This window comes from Scylla paramamosain, unplaced genomic scaffold, assembly GCF_035594125.1.
Source record: "Scylla paramamosain isolate STU-SP2022 unplaced genomic scaffold, ASM3559412v1 Contig119, whole genome shotgun sequence".
Lineage (NCBI taxonomy): Eukaryota > Metazoa > Arthropoda > Malacostraca > Decapoda > Portunidae > Scylla > Scylla paramamosain.
In genome coordinates this window covers 65,001-78,742 of record NW_026973784.1, presented here as the reverse complement: position 1 = coordinate 78,742, position 13,742 = coordinate 65,001, and the positions used below count along the sequence as shown (strand labels likewise).

General features: G+C 43.2%; 1 protein-coding gene and 1 long non-coding RNA gene across 2 annotated transcripts in view; one reads left to right on the top strand and one right to left on the bottom strand.

The window, feature by feature from the left end:
• The first annotated feature begins 1,700 nt into the window (after positions 1-1,700).
• The window catches only part of LOC135099335 (uncharacterized), a 72,978-nt gene continuing 60,936 nt past the window's right edge, over positions 1,701-13,742 (top strand). Inside the window, exons 1-2 of the long non-coding RNA XR_010267851.1 lie at positions 1,701-1,742; positions 8,829-8,947. This is a non-coding gene — a long non-coding RNA (uncharacterized LOC135099335). The remainder of the gene's footprint in view (positions 1,743-8,828; positions 8,948-13,742) is intronic.
• Positions 12,921-13,742, bottom strand: part of LOC135099334 (uncharacterized) — a 40,319-nt gene continuing 39,497 nt past the window's right edge. The window contains exon 9 of the mRNA XM_064001708.1: positions 12,921-13,742. This exon is cut by the window's right edge and continues 1,167 nt beyond it. The gene's annotated coding sequence lies outside the window, so the exon portion shown is untranslated.

Sequence of the window (13,742 nt, the reverse complement as noted above, 5' to 3'; positions counted from 1 at the left end):
AAAGATTGAAGACACTCAGTTAGAGGAAAGGAGTTGATAAGACGAAAAACCTTTGATTCCACCTTGTATAAGATATCGATATGAGTGGGATTCCCCCCCAACCCTTATACGTGTGAAGCATACTCCATACATAGACGGATAAGGCACCAGTACAGAGTTAGCAGTAGCGGGGGGGTGGTAAGAAAAACTGGCGGAGACGACTCAGAACACATAACTTCATGGAAGCTGTTTTAGCTAGAGAGGAGATGTGAAGTTTTCAGTTTAGATTATAAGTAAAGGAGAGACCGAGGATGTTCAGTGGAATATAGGGGAACAGTTGAGTGTCACTGAAGAAGACGGGATAGTTGTTTAGAAGGTTGTGTCGAGTTAATAGATGGAAGAATTGAGTGTTTGAGGCATTGAACAATACTAAGTTTGCTCTGTCCCAATAAAAATTTTAGGGATATCAGAAGTCAGGCGTTCTATGGCCTCCTTTCGTGAACTGTTTAATTCCTGAAGGGTTGGACGTCAACGAAAAGACGTAGAAAAGTGCAGGTAGATGTTGACAAACAAAGTTGAAGGAGTTTGACAAGGCAATGTGCAAACACGGAGGCACAGTTTCAGAGAACAATAGGAGGGACCCCATCAAATCCATAAGCCTTCAGAAGGCCTTAGGCCAGCCAGGGGATGGAAAACATCATTGCGAAGGATTTTAATAGGTAAAATGAACTAGTCAGAGGGTGGAGGAGGGGAAAGAACAATCCCTGAATCATCCAAGGTAGAGTTTTTAACGAAGGTTTGAGCAAAGAGTTCAGCTTTAGAAATCGATGAGATAGCAGTGGTGCCATCAGATTGAAATAAAGGAGGGAAAGATGAAGAAGCAAAGTTGTTGGAGATGTTTTTGGCTCTGTGCCAGAAGTCAAGACAGGAGTTAGATCTTGAAAGATTTTGATATTTTCTATTAATGAAGAAGTTTTTGACTAGTTGGAGAGCAGATTTGGCATGATTGCGGGCAGAAATATAAAGCGCATGAGATTCAGGTGATGGAAGACTCAAGTACCTTTTGTGAGCCACCTCTCTATCATATACAGCACGAGAACAGGCTGTGTTAAACCAAGGTTTGGAGGGTTTAGGTCGAGAAAAAGAGTGAGGAATGTACGCCTTCATGCCAGACACTATCACCTCTATTATGCGCTCAGCGCACAGAGATGGGCCTCTGACACGGAAACAGTAGTCATTCCAAGAAAAATCAACATAATACCTCCTCAGACCCCCCCCCAACTAACAAAAGGTACCAAAGGCCAGAGGCATTTTACTTTGGGGGATCCTGAGGAGGGATTGGAGATACAGCGTGACGATGCTCTCAAAGATCTTTCCCGGGACTTGCAGAAGGGAGATGGCACGGCAGCTGTCTGGGCGGGTAGGGACCTCCTCCTTCCCAGGCTTTACACCACCCTCACCTCCGCCTCCTTCAAGTCGTCAGGAAAGTAACCTGCTGACAGGGCTGCGTTGAAAATCTCCGGAGGCGAACCTTGGCGCCGTCCGGGAGTTTCCAGATGATCGTCTTGTTGATCCCACTCCTGCCTGGACAGGTGGCTTTGGTGGGTGAGAGGGGAGGGAACTTGTGGGTCTGCTGAGCGCTGGCAACTCCCTGGGTGAGGATGGACTGGTGGTGGTGGTGGTGGTGCTGGTGGTGGTGGCGGCAGTACCGGTTGGAAGGCGAGCGTGCGAGCAGGTGCGGTGTTGTGTGTTCCTCAGTGCAGGTATGTGCAGGTGTGTAGGACAGGTGTGTGGTGTGGGGAAGGGAAGGGTTGTGTTAGGTTAGGTGGGGTGTGTGTGTGTGTGTGTGTGTGTGTGAGTGAGAGAGAGAGAGTGGTAGTAGTAGTAGTATTTATAATGGTAGTTATGGTGGTGGTAATGCTCCTGTGTGTGTGTGTGAGAGAGAGAGAGAGAGAGAGAGAGTGGTAGTAGAAGTAGTATTCATAATGGTAGTTATGGTGGTGGTAATGCTCCTGTGTGTGTGTGTGTGTGTGTGAGAGAGAGAGAGAGAGAGAGTGGTAGTAGAAGTAGTATTTATAATGGTAGTTATGGTGGTGGTAATGCTCCTGTGTGTGTGTGTGTGTGTGTGTGTGTGTGTGTGTGTATGTGTGTGTGTGAGGGCAAATAAAATGCAAGAAGGAGAGGAAAGGGAAGAAGAAAGTGTACAAGACTAAGATAATGCTCCCTTTGTGCCCCCTCCCCTCATCCACCCCTCCTCCCCTCTCCCCTCTCCCACCTCAACATTTTTTTTTTTTTTTTATGTAGGAAGGACACCGGCCAAGGGCAACAAAAATCTAATAAAAAAAATGCCCACTGAAATGCCAGTCCCATAAAAGGGTCAAAGCAGTGGTCAAAAATTGCTGAATAAGTGTGTTGAAACCTCCCTCTTGAAGGAATTCAAGTCATAGGAAGGTGGAAATACAGAAGCAGGCAGGGAGTTCCAGAGTTTACCAGAGAAAGGGATGAATGATTGAGAATACTGGTTAACTCTTGCGTTAGAGAGGTGGACAGAATAGGGGTGAGAGAAAGAAGAAAGTCTTGTGCAGCGAGGCCGCGGGAGGAGGGGAGGCATGCAGTTAGCAAGATCAGAAGAGCAGTTGGCATGAAAATAGCGGTAGAAGACAGCTAGATATGCAACATTGCGGCGGTGAGAGAGGGGCTGAAGACAGTCAGTTAGAGGAGAGGAGTTGATGAGACGAAAAGCTTTTGATTCCACCCTGTCTAGAAGAGCAGTATGAGTGGAACCCCCCATACATGTGAAGCATACTCCATACATGGACAGATAAGGCCCTTGTACAGAGTTAGCAGCTGGGGGGGTGAGAAAAACTGGCGGAGACGTCTCAGAACACCTAACTTCATAGAAGCTGTTTTAGCTAGAGATGAGATGTGAAGTTTCCAGTTCAGATTATAAGTAAACGACAGACCGAGGATGTTCAGTGTAGAAGAGGGGGACAGTTGAGTGTCATTGAAGAAGAGGGGATAGTTGTCTGGAAGATTGTGTCGAGTTGATAGATGGAGGAATTGAGTTTTTGAGGCATTGAACAATACCAAGTTTGCTCTGCCCCAATCAGAAATTTTAGAAAGATCAGAAGTCAGGCGTTCTGTGGCTTCCCTGCGTGATATGTTTACCTCCTGAAGGGTTGGACGTCTATGAAAAGACGTGGAAAAGTGCAGGGTGGTATCATCAGCATAGGAGTGGATAGGACAACAAGTTTGGTTTAGAAGATCATTAATGAATAATAAGAAGAGAGTGGGTGACAGGACAGAACCCTGAGGAACACCACTGTTAATAGATTTATGACACGCACAAAAACAACTCCATAATGATGAGGCCACTAGAGAGAGAGAGAGAGAGAGAGAGAGAGAGAGACTGTTATTATTATTATTATTATTATTGTTATTATTATTATTATTATTATTATTATTATTATTATTATTATTATTATTATGAATTGGTAATTATATATAAATAAGTATTATTTTTTGTTGTAAATAATAATAATAATAATGTGTGTGTGTGTGTGTGTGTGTGTGTGTGTGTGTGTGTATGTCATGTTGTCCACTCTAACTCAATATATAACTAGTACTTCTACCTCCTCCTCTTCCTCCTCTCCTCCTCCTTCTCCTCCTCCTCCTCCTGCTCCTCCTTCTCCTTCTCCTCCTGCTCCTCCTCCTCCTCCTCCTCCTCCTCCTCCTCCTCCTCCTCCTCCTCCTCCTCCTCCTCCTCCTCCTCCTCTCAGCGAACAATGAAAGAGATGGAGCTTCTATTACGTTATTTTTGCAAACCTTTTTAACTCTCTCTCTCTCTCTCTCTCTCTCTCTCTCTCTCTCTCTCTCTCTCTCTCTCTCTCTCTCTCTCTCTCTCTCTCTCTCTCTCTCTCTCTCTCTCTCTCTTTCTCTTTCTCGTTCTCTCTCTCAGAGAATTTGATCTTTTCAGTCAATTATTATTATATATATATATATAGAGAGAGAGAGAGAGAGAGAGAGAGAGAGAGAGAGAGAGAGAGAGAGAGAGAGAGAGAGAGAGAGAGAGAGAGAGGAGGGGAGCTTAAAAAGGGTAGCAGCGGATGTGAAAGATAGAGGGGAGAGGGGAGAGTGAAGGCAAAGATAATAACTACTACTACCACTACCACTATTACTACTACTACTACTACTACTACTACTACTACTACTACTACTACTACTACTACTACCACCACTACTACCACTACTACTACCACTACTACTACTACTACTACTACTACTACTACTGCTACTATTACAACTAGTAGGTCACATGGTGCCGTGATGTCGTGTAAGCGTCCAGCAGGCAGGCATAAGAACATAAGAACATAAGAAATAAGGGAAGCTGCAAGAAGCGACCAGGCTTACACGTGGCAGTCCCTGTATGAAACACTCCTACCTATTTCCATCTGTTATCCCCATCCATAAACTTGTCTAATCTTCTCTTAAAGCTCTCTAGTGTCCTAGCACTAACTACATGATTACTGAGTCCGTTCCACTCATCTACCACTCTATTTGAGAACCAATTTTTTCCTATCTCCTTCCTAAACCTAAATTTTTCAAGCTTGAACCCGTTATTTCTTGTTCTACCCTGGTTGCTGATCCTAAGAATTTTGCTTACATCTCCCTTGTTATAACCCTTATACCACTTAAAGACTTCTATCAGGTCCCCTCTTAACCTACGTCTCTCTAGAGAATGTAAATTTAACCGCTTCAACCTCGCTTCGTAAGGAATACTCCTCATCCCCTGTATCCTTTTAGTCATTCTCCTCTGTACTGATTCTAATAGACCTATATCTTTCCTGTAATGTGGGGACCAGAACTGCACAGCGTAGTCTAGATGAGGTCTGACCAGCGCCAAGTATAACTTTAATATTACTTCCGGCCTTCTACTTTTAACACTCCTAAAAATGAATCCTAGTACCCTATTTGCCTTGTTTCTGGCTTCTATGCATTGTTTCCCTAGACGGAGTTCAGAGCTAACTATAACTCCTAAATCTTTCTCGTACCCTGTACCTACCAGAGTTTGGGTGTTTAATGTGTACCTATTGTTTGGGTTTCCTCTACCTACGCTAAGCACTTTGCATTTATTGATATTAAATTGCATTTGCCATCTATCCGTCCATTCATTCATTCTATCTAAGTCTGTCTGCAAGGCGATGGCATCCGCTTCTGACCTAATTAATCTACCTATCTTTGTGTCATCCGCAAATTTACTAACATCGCTACTAATTCCACTATCCAAGTCATTGATATATATTAGAAATAATAATGGCCCTAATACTGATCCCTGTGGCACCCCACTAATGACATGACCCCACTCGGATTTCGAGCCGTTTATTAGCACTCTCTGTCGCCTGTTACCAAGCCATGACCCTATCCAACCTAACACCTTCCCATCTATCCCGTGCGCCCTAACCTTTCTCAGGAGCCTTTGATGGGGCACCTTGTCGAATGCTTTACTAAAGTCCAGATATAAGATATCATAACTATCACCATTATCTACTGCCTCGTACACCTTACTGTAAAAACTTAACAAGTTTGTCAGGCAAGACTTCCCCTTCGTGAAGCCATGCTGTGACTGATTTATCAAGTTATGTTTGTCTAAATGTTCCCTAATGTTCCTGGCTATTATTGACTCTAACATTTTACCTACAACTGAAGTTAAGCTGACAGGTCTATAATTAGACGCTAAAGTTTTATCTCCTTTCTTAAAGATGGGTACTACATTAGCCTGCCTCCACATTACTGGTACCTCACCCGACTCCAGTGATTTCCTAAAGACAGAAACTAACGGCTCACTAATAATCTTTTTACATTCCTTCAGTACTCTGGGATATATTTCATCAGGTCCTGGTGACTTGAACTTTTTTAGCCTGTCTATCTCCTGCTCCACTATCTCCCTAGTTATGGAAATATCCGTCAGCTTCTCATACTCATCTGCTCTAAACACCTGTTCACTATCTGGCATATCCTGCATGTTTTCCTGGGTGAAGACAGTTAAAAAATAATCATTCAGAAGTTTACTAATCTCCTCCCCAGAACTAACCAGCTCCCCATCTGCTGCCTTTAATGGACCTACAGTATCCTTATTCCTCGTCCTGTATACCTGATAAAATCCCTTGGGGTCCGTCTTCGCCTGGCTGGCTACCTTTGTTTCATAATTGTCCTTAGCTTTCCTGGTTAACTTCCTGACTGTTCTAACTAATTCATTATATTGTGTCCTTAAAACTTCTTCACCTGCCCTTAATCTCCTATAATTATTATATACTTCTCTTACGCCCTATATAATGCTTTAACCTAGCAGTCATCCATTTAGGGTCATTTTTTTGTGATCTTATTGTTCTATACGGGATATTTGCTAACTGACCTGTATGAACTTTATCTACGAAATATTTATACAATTCATCTACATTTACTTCACCTAGTCCCCTCATCTCGTTCCCTACCATCCTCTCCACTCCCTCATCTACTCGCCTCGACCTCACCTCTCTCATTTCAGCATGACCTGACATTCCAACATACTCACACCTATCTCCCCCTTCCTCTTTCCTCCTCCCTTCCGGACACATCTTCCCTCCTCTTGTCCTACACCCTCACGCCTCACCTCACGTCTCTCATCCTGCCTTATCTCTCTGAACTCCGTCCCTGACCTGACCTCACCCTGCATCCTTTGCCAGTCCACTCCTTGGAGGTACCTTTTTAATTCCTCAAAATCTGCTCTCCTAAAGTCAGGTATTTTACTAGTGTTTTTGTTTCTAACAGTTTCTTCCCATTCTAAATTGTACCTAATTTATCTATGGTCACTGTTACCTAGCTGTCCTCCAACCTCTACCTGCGTGACTGCTTCCTCCCTGCTAGTAAGAATTAAATCTAGAATATTATTCCCCCTTGTGGGTTCTACGACTACCTGTTTTAAAAAATTACCCTGAATTACCTTAAGAAATTCCTCTGCTTCCTTGTTACCCACCATCAGACTCCAGTCAATATTCCTAAAATTAAAATCTCCTACCACACATACCTGACTGTACCTGCCTGCTCTATTTAATTCCTGCCACAGTGAGGTGTTAATTTCCTCTGTACTGGTCGGTGGTCTGTAAACTACCCCTAGTACTACTGACTGCGATCCTTCCTTAATATCTACCCATATCGACTCTGCTTTGTTATCTGTTTTAATTCTACTGTTGATACAACACTGTAATGTGTCCCTAACGTATAACGCGACGCCTCCTCCTCTCCTGTTTTCCCTATCTTTATAGAACATTGTATACCCATCTATCTTAACCTCTGGATTAAATACTTTTCCTGACATATCTAACCAAGTTTCAGTTAAAACAATGATATCAAATTTCTCAACGCTCGCTATTCCTCTAAGCAAGTCTATTTTATTCATAATACTTCTACAGTTTGTGTAGTAAACACTTAAGCTATTTCTCACCATCCCTGAGCTATCTACCTTTCTAAATTTAACTATTTTGCCCCTCGCCTTCTCCTCACTACCCCTTCTTCCCTCCCGACTAACGAAAAAAGTGCTGGAGTGCAGTTACCTCCCGCTCGAGTGTTTCGGCCAAAACACGAACACCCTGGCGTGACAAATGCACTCCATCCCTGGCGTACAAGGTGTCCCCTGCCACAGAACTCAGGGAGCTGACCTCGGACTGTTCAGTCGGAGTAGGAGGAGGAGGAGGAGGAGGACAACAAGGAAAGAGAGAGAAAATAATGCCATCTTTTATGAGAGAGAGAGAGAGAGAGAGAGAGAGAGAGAGAGAGAGAGAATTTTCTTTCATTATCATAATTATGTTGTAATTCTTCTCATTCTTATCATAATCATCGTCATCATCAGTACAGCGCTGTTATTATTACCTCTCTCTCTCTCTCTCTCTCTCTCTCTCTCTCTCTCTCTCTCTCTCTCTCTCTCTCTCTCTCTCTCTCTCTCTCTCTCGCTCTCTCTCTCTCTCATCTCTCCCCAAACAAATTATCTACCCATTTATTTATTTATTTATTTATTTTATAATGTAACGATGTATTGAATTGCAGTGTGTGTATTCTCCCCCAGTGTTCCCCCCCGCTCAGTAAGCTCCCCACTCTGACATAATCCTCTCAGGTAGTCTCCCCAACAACACAAACAAACACTGCCTACACTACAAACTCCCCACACTACCCTCCCCCTTCCCCTGCCTCAATTAACCTCCCCAAAAATATATGACACCCATAATTAAACTCCCCAATTATACTAAAGCCGAACACAGTCTCCCCATCTCCCCACTAGTCTGATCTCCCCATCTCCCCACGTCCGTCTCTTGTCAAACTAGTCTCCCCGTCCCCTCCCAAGGCTAACCTCCTCACCTTGTCTACCCATGTCCTCCCCATCCTGTCACCACTACACTACCCTCCCCACTTGCAACATAAACCCTGATAACTAACCTCCCCTTACAATCTCACTCACAATCTCCCCAAAATTAGTCTCCCCATCCTCCCCTGACTAGCCTCCCTATTTCTCTCTCCCTTTCCAGACGTCACTCAGCATTCATCTCCCCATTCCCCTCTCTCCCCTAACCTCCCCACTTCCCCCCATACCCACAAATTAATCTCCCCATCTCCTCCCCGTCCCACGCCTTCAACTAAGCACACATTTTTCCATCAGTTTCCTTCCTCCAACCTCCCTAGTCTAATCTCCCCCATCTCCTCCCATCTCTCCCCATCTCCATCATGAACTAACCTCCCAGCCTCACCACTCGCCTCCCCATCACCCCTTCTTTCCCCAGCCTCCCCATCTCATCCCCCACTAATCTCCCCATCTCCCCCAGGGCAAGGCTGCGGGTGCTCTCCCCCAGGGCAGTGTTTGATGGCGCCCCTGGGATTATGAGTGAGGCAGGTGACATCCCCCCCCTGCCCCCCGCCCGCTCCCTCTCCCCCAGGTCGTTCGGTAAGTGAGTACTGGGGAGACAGGAAGAGAGAGAGAGAGAGAGAGAGAGAGTGAGAGAGCAAATGGAGTGACAATCAGACACACGGACATAGACAGGAAATGGCGTCTCTCTCTCTCTCTCTAGTGTGAGCCGCTACATCAGCAGGAGAGAGTGGCAACATGGCGTGCAAAGGGTAACACAAACAACAAGCACCACAAGATGGCCAACACACACAAGACACGCACAACAACACACACAAAGCCACTCTGTCAAAACAAACAAATCATTCAAAACTTTTATCGCTGAAAAAAAAAAAGAAAAACAAAAATAAATCCCTGAAATGTGCAGCAGGGGGTAGCAAAATGGCGGAGGAGCAAACCAGTGTGGCAAACCAATATGGCGTCTGCCTTTCAGCAAACGTACAAAAATTCAGTATTCACCATTACAACCAATTGAAAGAGCCAAGAAGTGAGCCAAACAAGTAAAAACCCCTACAAACATGGAGCCTCCCAACAAACACCCAACAAACACCCTCAAATAAGCCAAAGGATTACCAACATGGCGGACAAGTGGCGTCAGTACTCGCCCCTGCTTCTCATCATCGACTTGGAATCTATGCCACTGACAAACCGTCGACTATTTTCAAAGTCTTCTTGAGCGTCCACTCTCAATATGTGAGGCTCCCTGGAGGTGAGTCTGGCCAGAACACCCTCACCTGAGAGAGAGAGAGAGAGAGAGAGAGAGAGAGAGAGAGAGAGAGAGAGAGAGAGTAGAGAGAGAGAGAGAGAGAGAGAGAGAGTTGGGGTTCGTGAGTGTGAGTGAGAGGGGAGGGAACTTGTGGGTCTGGTGAGCCCTGGGTGAGGATGGACTGGTGGTGGTGGTGGTGGTAGTAGCGGTTGGAAGGCGAGCGTGCGAGTTGGCGCGGTGTTGTGTGTTCCTCAGTGCAGGTATGTGCAGGTGTGTAGGACAGGTGTGTGGTGTGGGGAAGGGAAGGGTTGTGTTAGGTTAGGTGGTGTGTGTGTGTGTGTGTGTGTGTGTGTGTGTGTGTGTGTGTGTGTGTGTGTGTGTTGTCCCCTCTAACTCTCAATATATGACTAGTACTTCTACCTCCTCCTCCTCCTCCTCCTCCTCCTCCTCCTCCTCCTCCTCCTCTCCTCAGCGAACAATGAAAAAGATGTTGTTGTTGTTGTTGTTGTTGTTCCCCGCGCCAGGCCCACTGTGCTGGCTCACCTCTAGTTTTCCTGCACACACACACACACACACACACACACACACACACACACACACACACACACACACACACACACACACACTATTATTAGTTATTATTATTATTATTATTATTATTATTATTATTATTATTATTATTTTTATTATTTAATTATTATTATTATTTAGTAGCAGTTGTAGAGAGAGAGAGAGGAGAGAGAGGAGAGAGAGAGAGAGAGAGAGAGAGAGAGAGAGAGAAGGCTGGGGGGAGAGGGAATCTTGATCTTGGTCTTGGTGAACGAGAGAGGGAGAGGGAAAGAGAGAGGGAGCGTTTAGAGAAAAATCAATATATATTTTTTATTTTGCATTTTTATTTGTTTATTTTATTTTTTGTTTATTTGTTGAATTGTTTTGCATAATTAGAAAGAAATGCTTTTGTTGTTGTTGTTGTTGTTGTTATTATTATTATTATTATTATTATTATTATTATTATTATTATTATTATTATTATCATCATCATTGTTTTTGTTGTTGTTGTTCTTATCATTTTTATTATTAAAATGTAAAGAAATTTTTGTTCTTCTTGTTCTTCTTGTTGTTTATTTTCTTGTGTTTGTATTTAGTTTGTTTATCTGTTTATTTATTTAATTATTGAGTTATTTGTTTGTGTATTTATTAATTGTTGTGATTCATCTCTGTTTATTTACGCACGTGGCAGAATAATGCTGCCTCGTTATTGGCTGCTGGTTGGCCAATCACGGCTCGGGAACCTTTCATTCAGCCAACGTTCTTTTAAGATTAACAACAATAATAACAATAAAAATAATAATAATAATAATAATAATAATAATAATAATAATAATAATAATAATAATTTGAGTTGTATTAATTATATACTGATAAAAATGTTAATAGTATTTTGTTTTAGTGTTTTACGGTTTAGCAGTGCTTGGGATGTCTGGATGTTTGGTAGAAATTGTTTGTTTTTCCTCCGTGTCTCCGTTTGTGTTTTACCTCCGTGTTTGGTATTGGGTGTGTAGGTGCGTCTGTGTTTCCTCCATGTTTCCTCCGTGTGTGACTATTGTGCCTCACTTGCTAGATAGTTAAAATGGTCGTTTGGAAGATAGTCTCAGTTGACATGCAGCGTGCACCGAAGGTTCTTGTGTGCACGTGGTGAGACAAGACCTGACGAGTGCACGAGTCAGTGGTGTGCACGTGGCTCACTACATCAGCGTACACACACACACACACACACACACACACACACACACACACACACACACACACACACACACACACACACACACACACACACACACACACACAGTCGCCGAGTAGTGAGTGAAGGCAGGCGTGGTGTGAGCATACCTGAAGGAGATACAAACAAGTGGTTGTACTACAGCTTTTAATTAGGGAATCAGCCTTGTGTGGTACAGAGAATACAGTGTTTGTGGTGAAGCTCCTCGCCACACTTGCACGTGGCGGGCGTTCCCCTTCCCTGGGGAATGCACGGCTCTCACCACCACCACCACCACCACCACCACCACCGCCGCCACACTCACACCCGTGCATCCACTTACGAGAACGTGACAAACCTGCCACCACTTGTAGTAAACTTGTAACTCAACACAGAAATGAAGAAAGCATCAACCTGACCAAGTTGAGGTGAAGACTGCATGCAGCAGCAGCAGCAGCAGCCTTCACCCTCAGCTTGTGGTTGTAACTCAGCTTAGTTGTAACTTAACTTAGCCTAAAGACAAACAGCAGGTGCAACAAACATTAAGAATCACCGTGAGGTGAACCAAATCACTTGAATCCTCCGCTTATACTAACTTAATTCTCAGCTTCAACATTGCCACAAGACATACTGCAGGTGGGAAGTGACCCCAAGAACCGCCTCACACTTCAGAACAGAACACTACTCAGCCTTATCTTGCACTAACTCAGCCGTCACTTACACTTGGCCTAAACACACGCACCGCACGCAACACTGACAATCAATCATCTTGCATCCTCGGCGCGCACTAACATAGTTTTGGCGCAACCGTTGCTGCAACACAAACTGCAGATGAACAATTAAGAATCATCAGGCACTAAAGAATAGAGTGTTGAGTCCCGGGTTTGTGGTGACTTACAACTTGTAAGTAAACTTTGCTAAAAGGTATATACTGCAGGTGGGAAGTGATAGCAGCAGTCACCGCAGACTTCACGACAGAACACTGAGCCTTGTCTTGTGGTGACTTGACTCTCTCACTTCTGGCGTGAACTTTGCCACGAGGAAAACTGCACGTGCACCATCAACAATCATTGCAAACTGCACCACAACTTTGCTTGGGCCCACCTTGTACTAACGTGATCCTAACTGACACTTGGCTCTCACACACACTGCACACCGACACTTCACACTCACACTCGCCACCACCTTACCAACACAACTTCACCCAAACACCACCACGGACACACACACACACACACACACACACACACACACACACACAGAGAGAGAGAGAGAGAGTGAGAGAGAGAGAGAGAGAGAGAGAGGGAGAGAGTGAGAGAGAGAGAGAGAGAGAGAGAGAGAGATAGAGAGAGAGAGAGAAACTACATCAAGACTTAAGAATTCTAACAAACTTAAGAATATAATTTGAATCATCAGAGAGAGAGAGAGAGAGAGAGAGAGAGAGAGAGAGAGAGAGAGAGAGAGAGAGAGAGAGAGAGAGAGAGATCAAGACTTAAGAATTCTAACAAACTTAGGAATATAGTTAGAATCAGCAGAGAGAGAGAACATTTGAACATTGAACATTTATTTATAGCCATTACATACATTGTATATTTATATTCCATAAATTTTTTATTATGGCTAGCCTTTTTTTAAGCGTAAGCTTTTCAGGCAAAACTAAAACTATAATATAACTAAACCTAAGCTAACAAAACTGGACTTAATATAAGGTACAATACACAGTAAGTACTTAAATGTTGTACAGAATAATTTTAAATGTTGCATAGGATTCTAAGGGTATTTATAAGATTAAATAGATATCAACAACATTTTCTTATACAGCAGTGAGAAAATTTAGTGATACATACATCTGCATAAACGATCATACACCTGTGTATGTAAACAATAATAAAAGAAATTAAAGAAAAGTAACATATATATATAAAAAAAAAAAGTAATACATACATTGGGGTCTGCATATAGATATTGATCTATTGGCATAAAGAATGGAACAAGTAATAGAGTACAAAATTTAATATAATGAAAAAATAATTTAGATAATTATTATGAATTTAATACATGATGCATAGTGCGTATACAATAATGATAAATATAATAAGTTATAATTTATAGACATGGCCACATACAAGGAGTTGGGTACAGTGATGGGAGTCAACATTAATTAGTATTTATTAGTAGTTACTTATTATGTGTTGTTTTAGTTTGTTTTTGAAGGTAGCTACAGATGGTGAATTTCTAATGTTAGGAGGGATATCGTTCCAGTAAACAGGTCCTAAGTATAATGTAGATTGACGGTACTTTGAGATGCGATGGGGAGGAGGACGTAGTTGGCCACAGTGACGTGTATCATGATTATGGATGGGGGCATC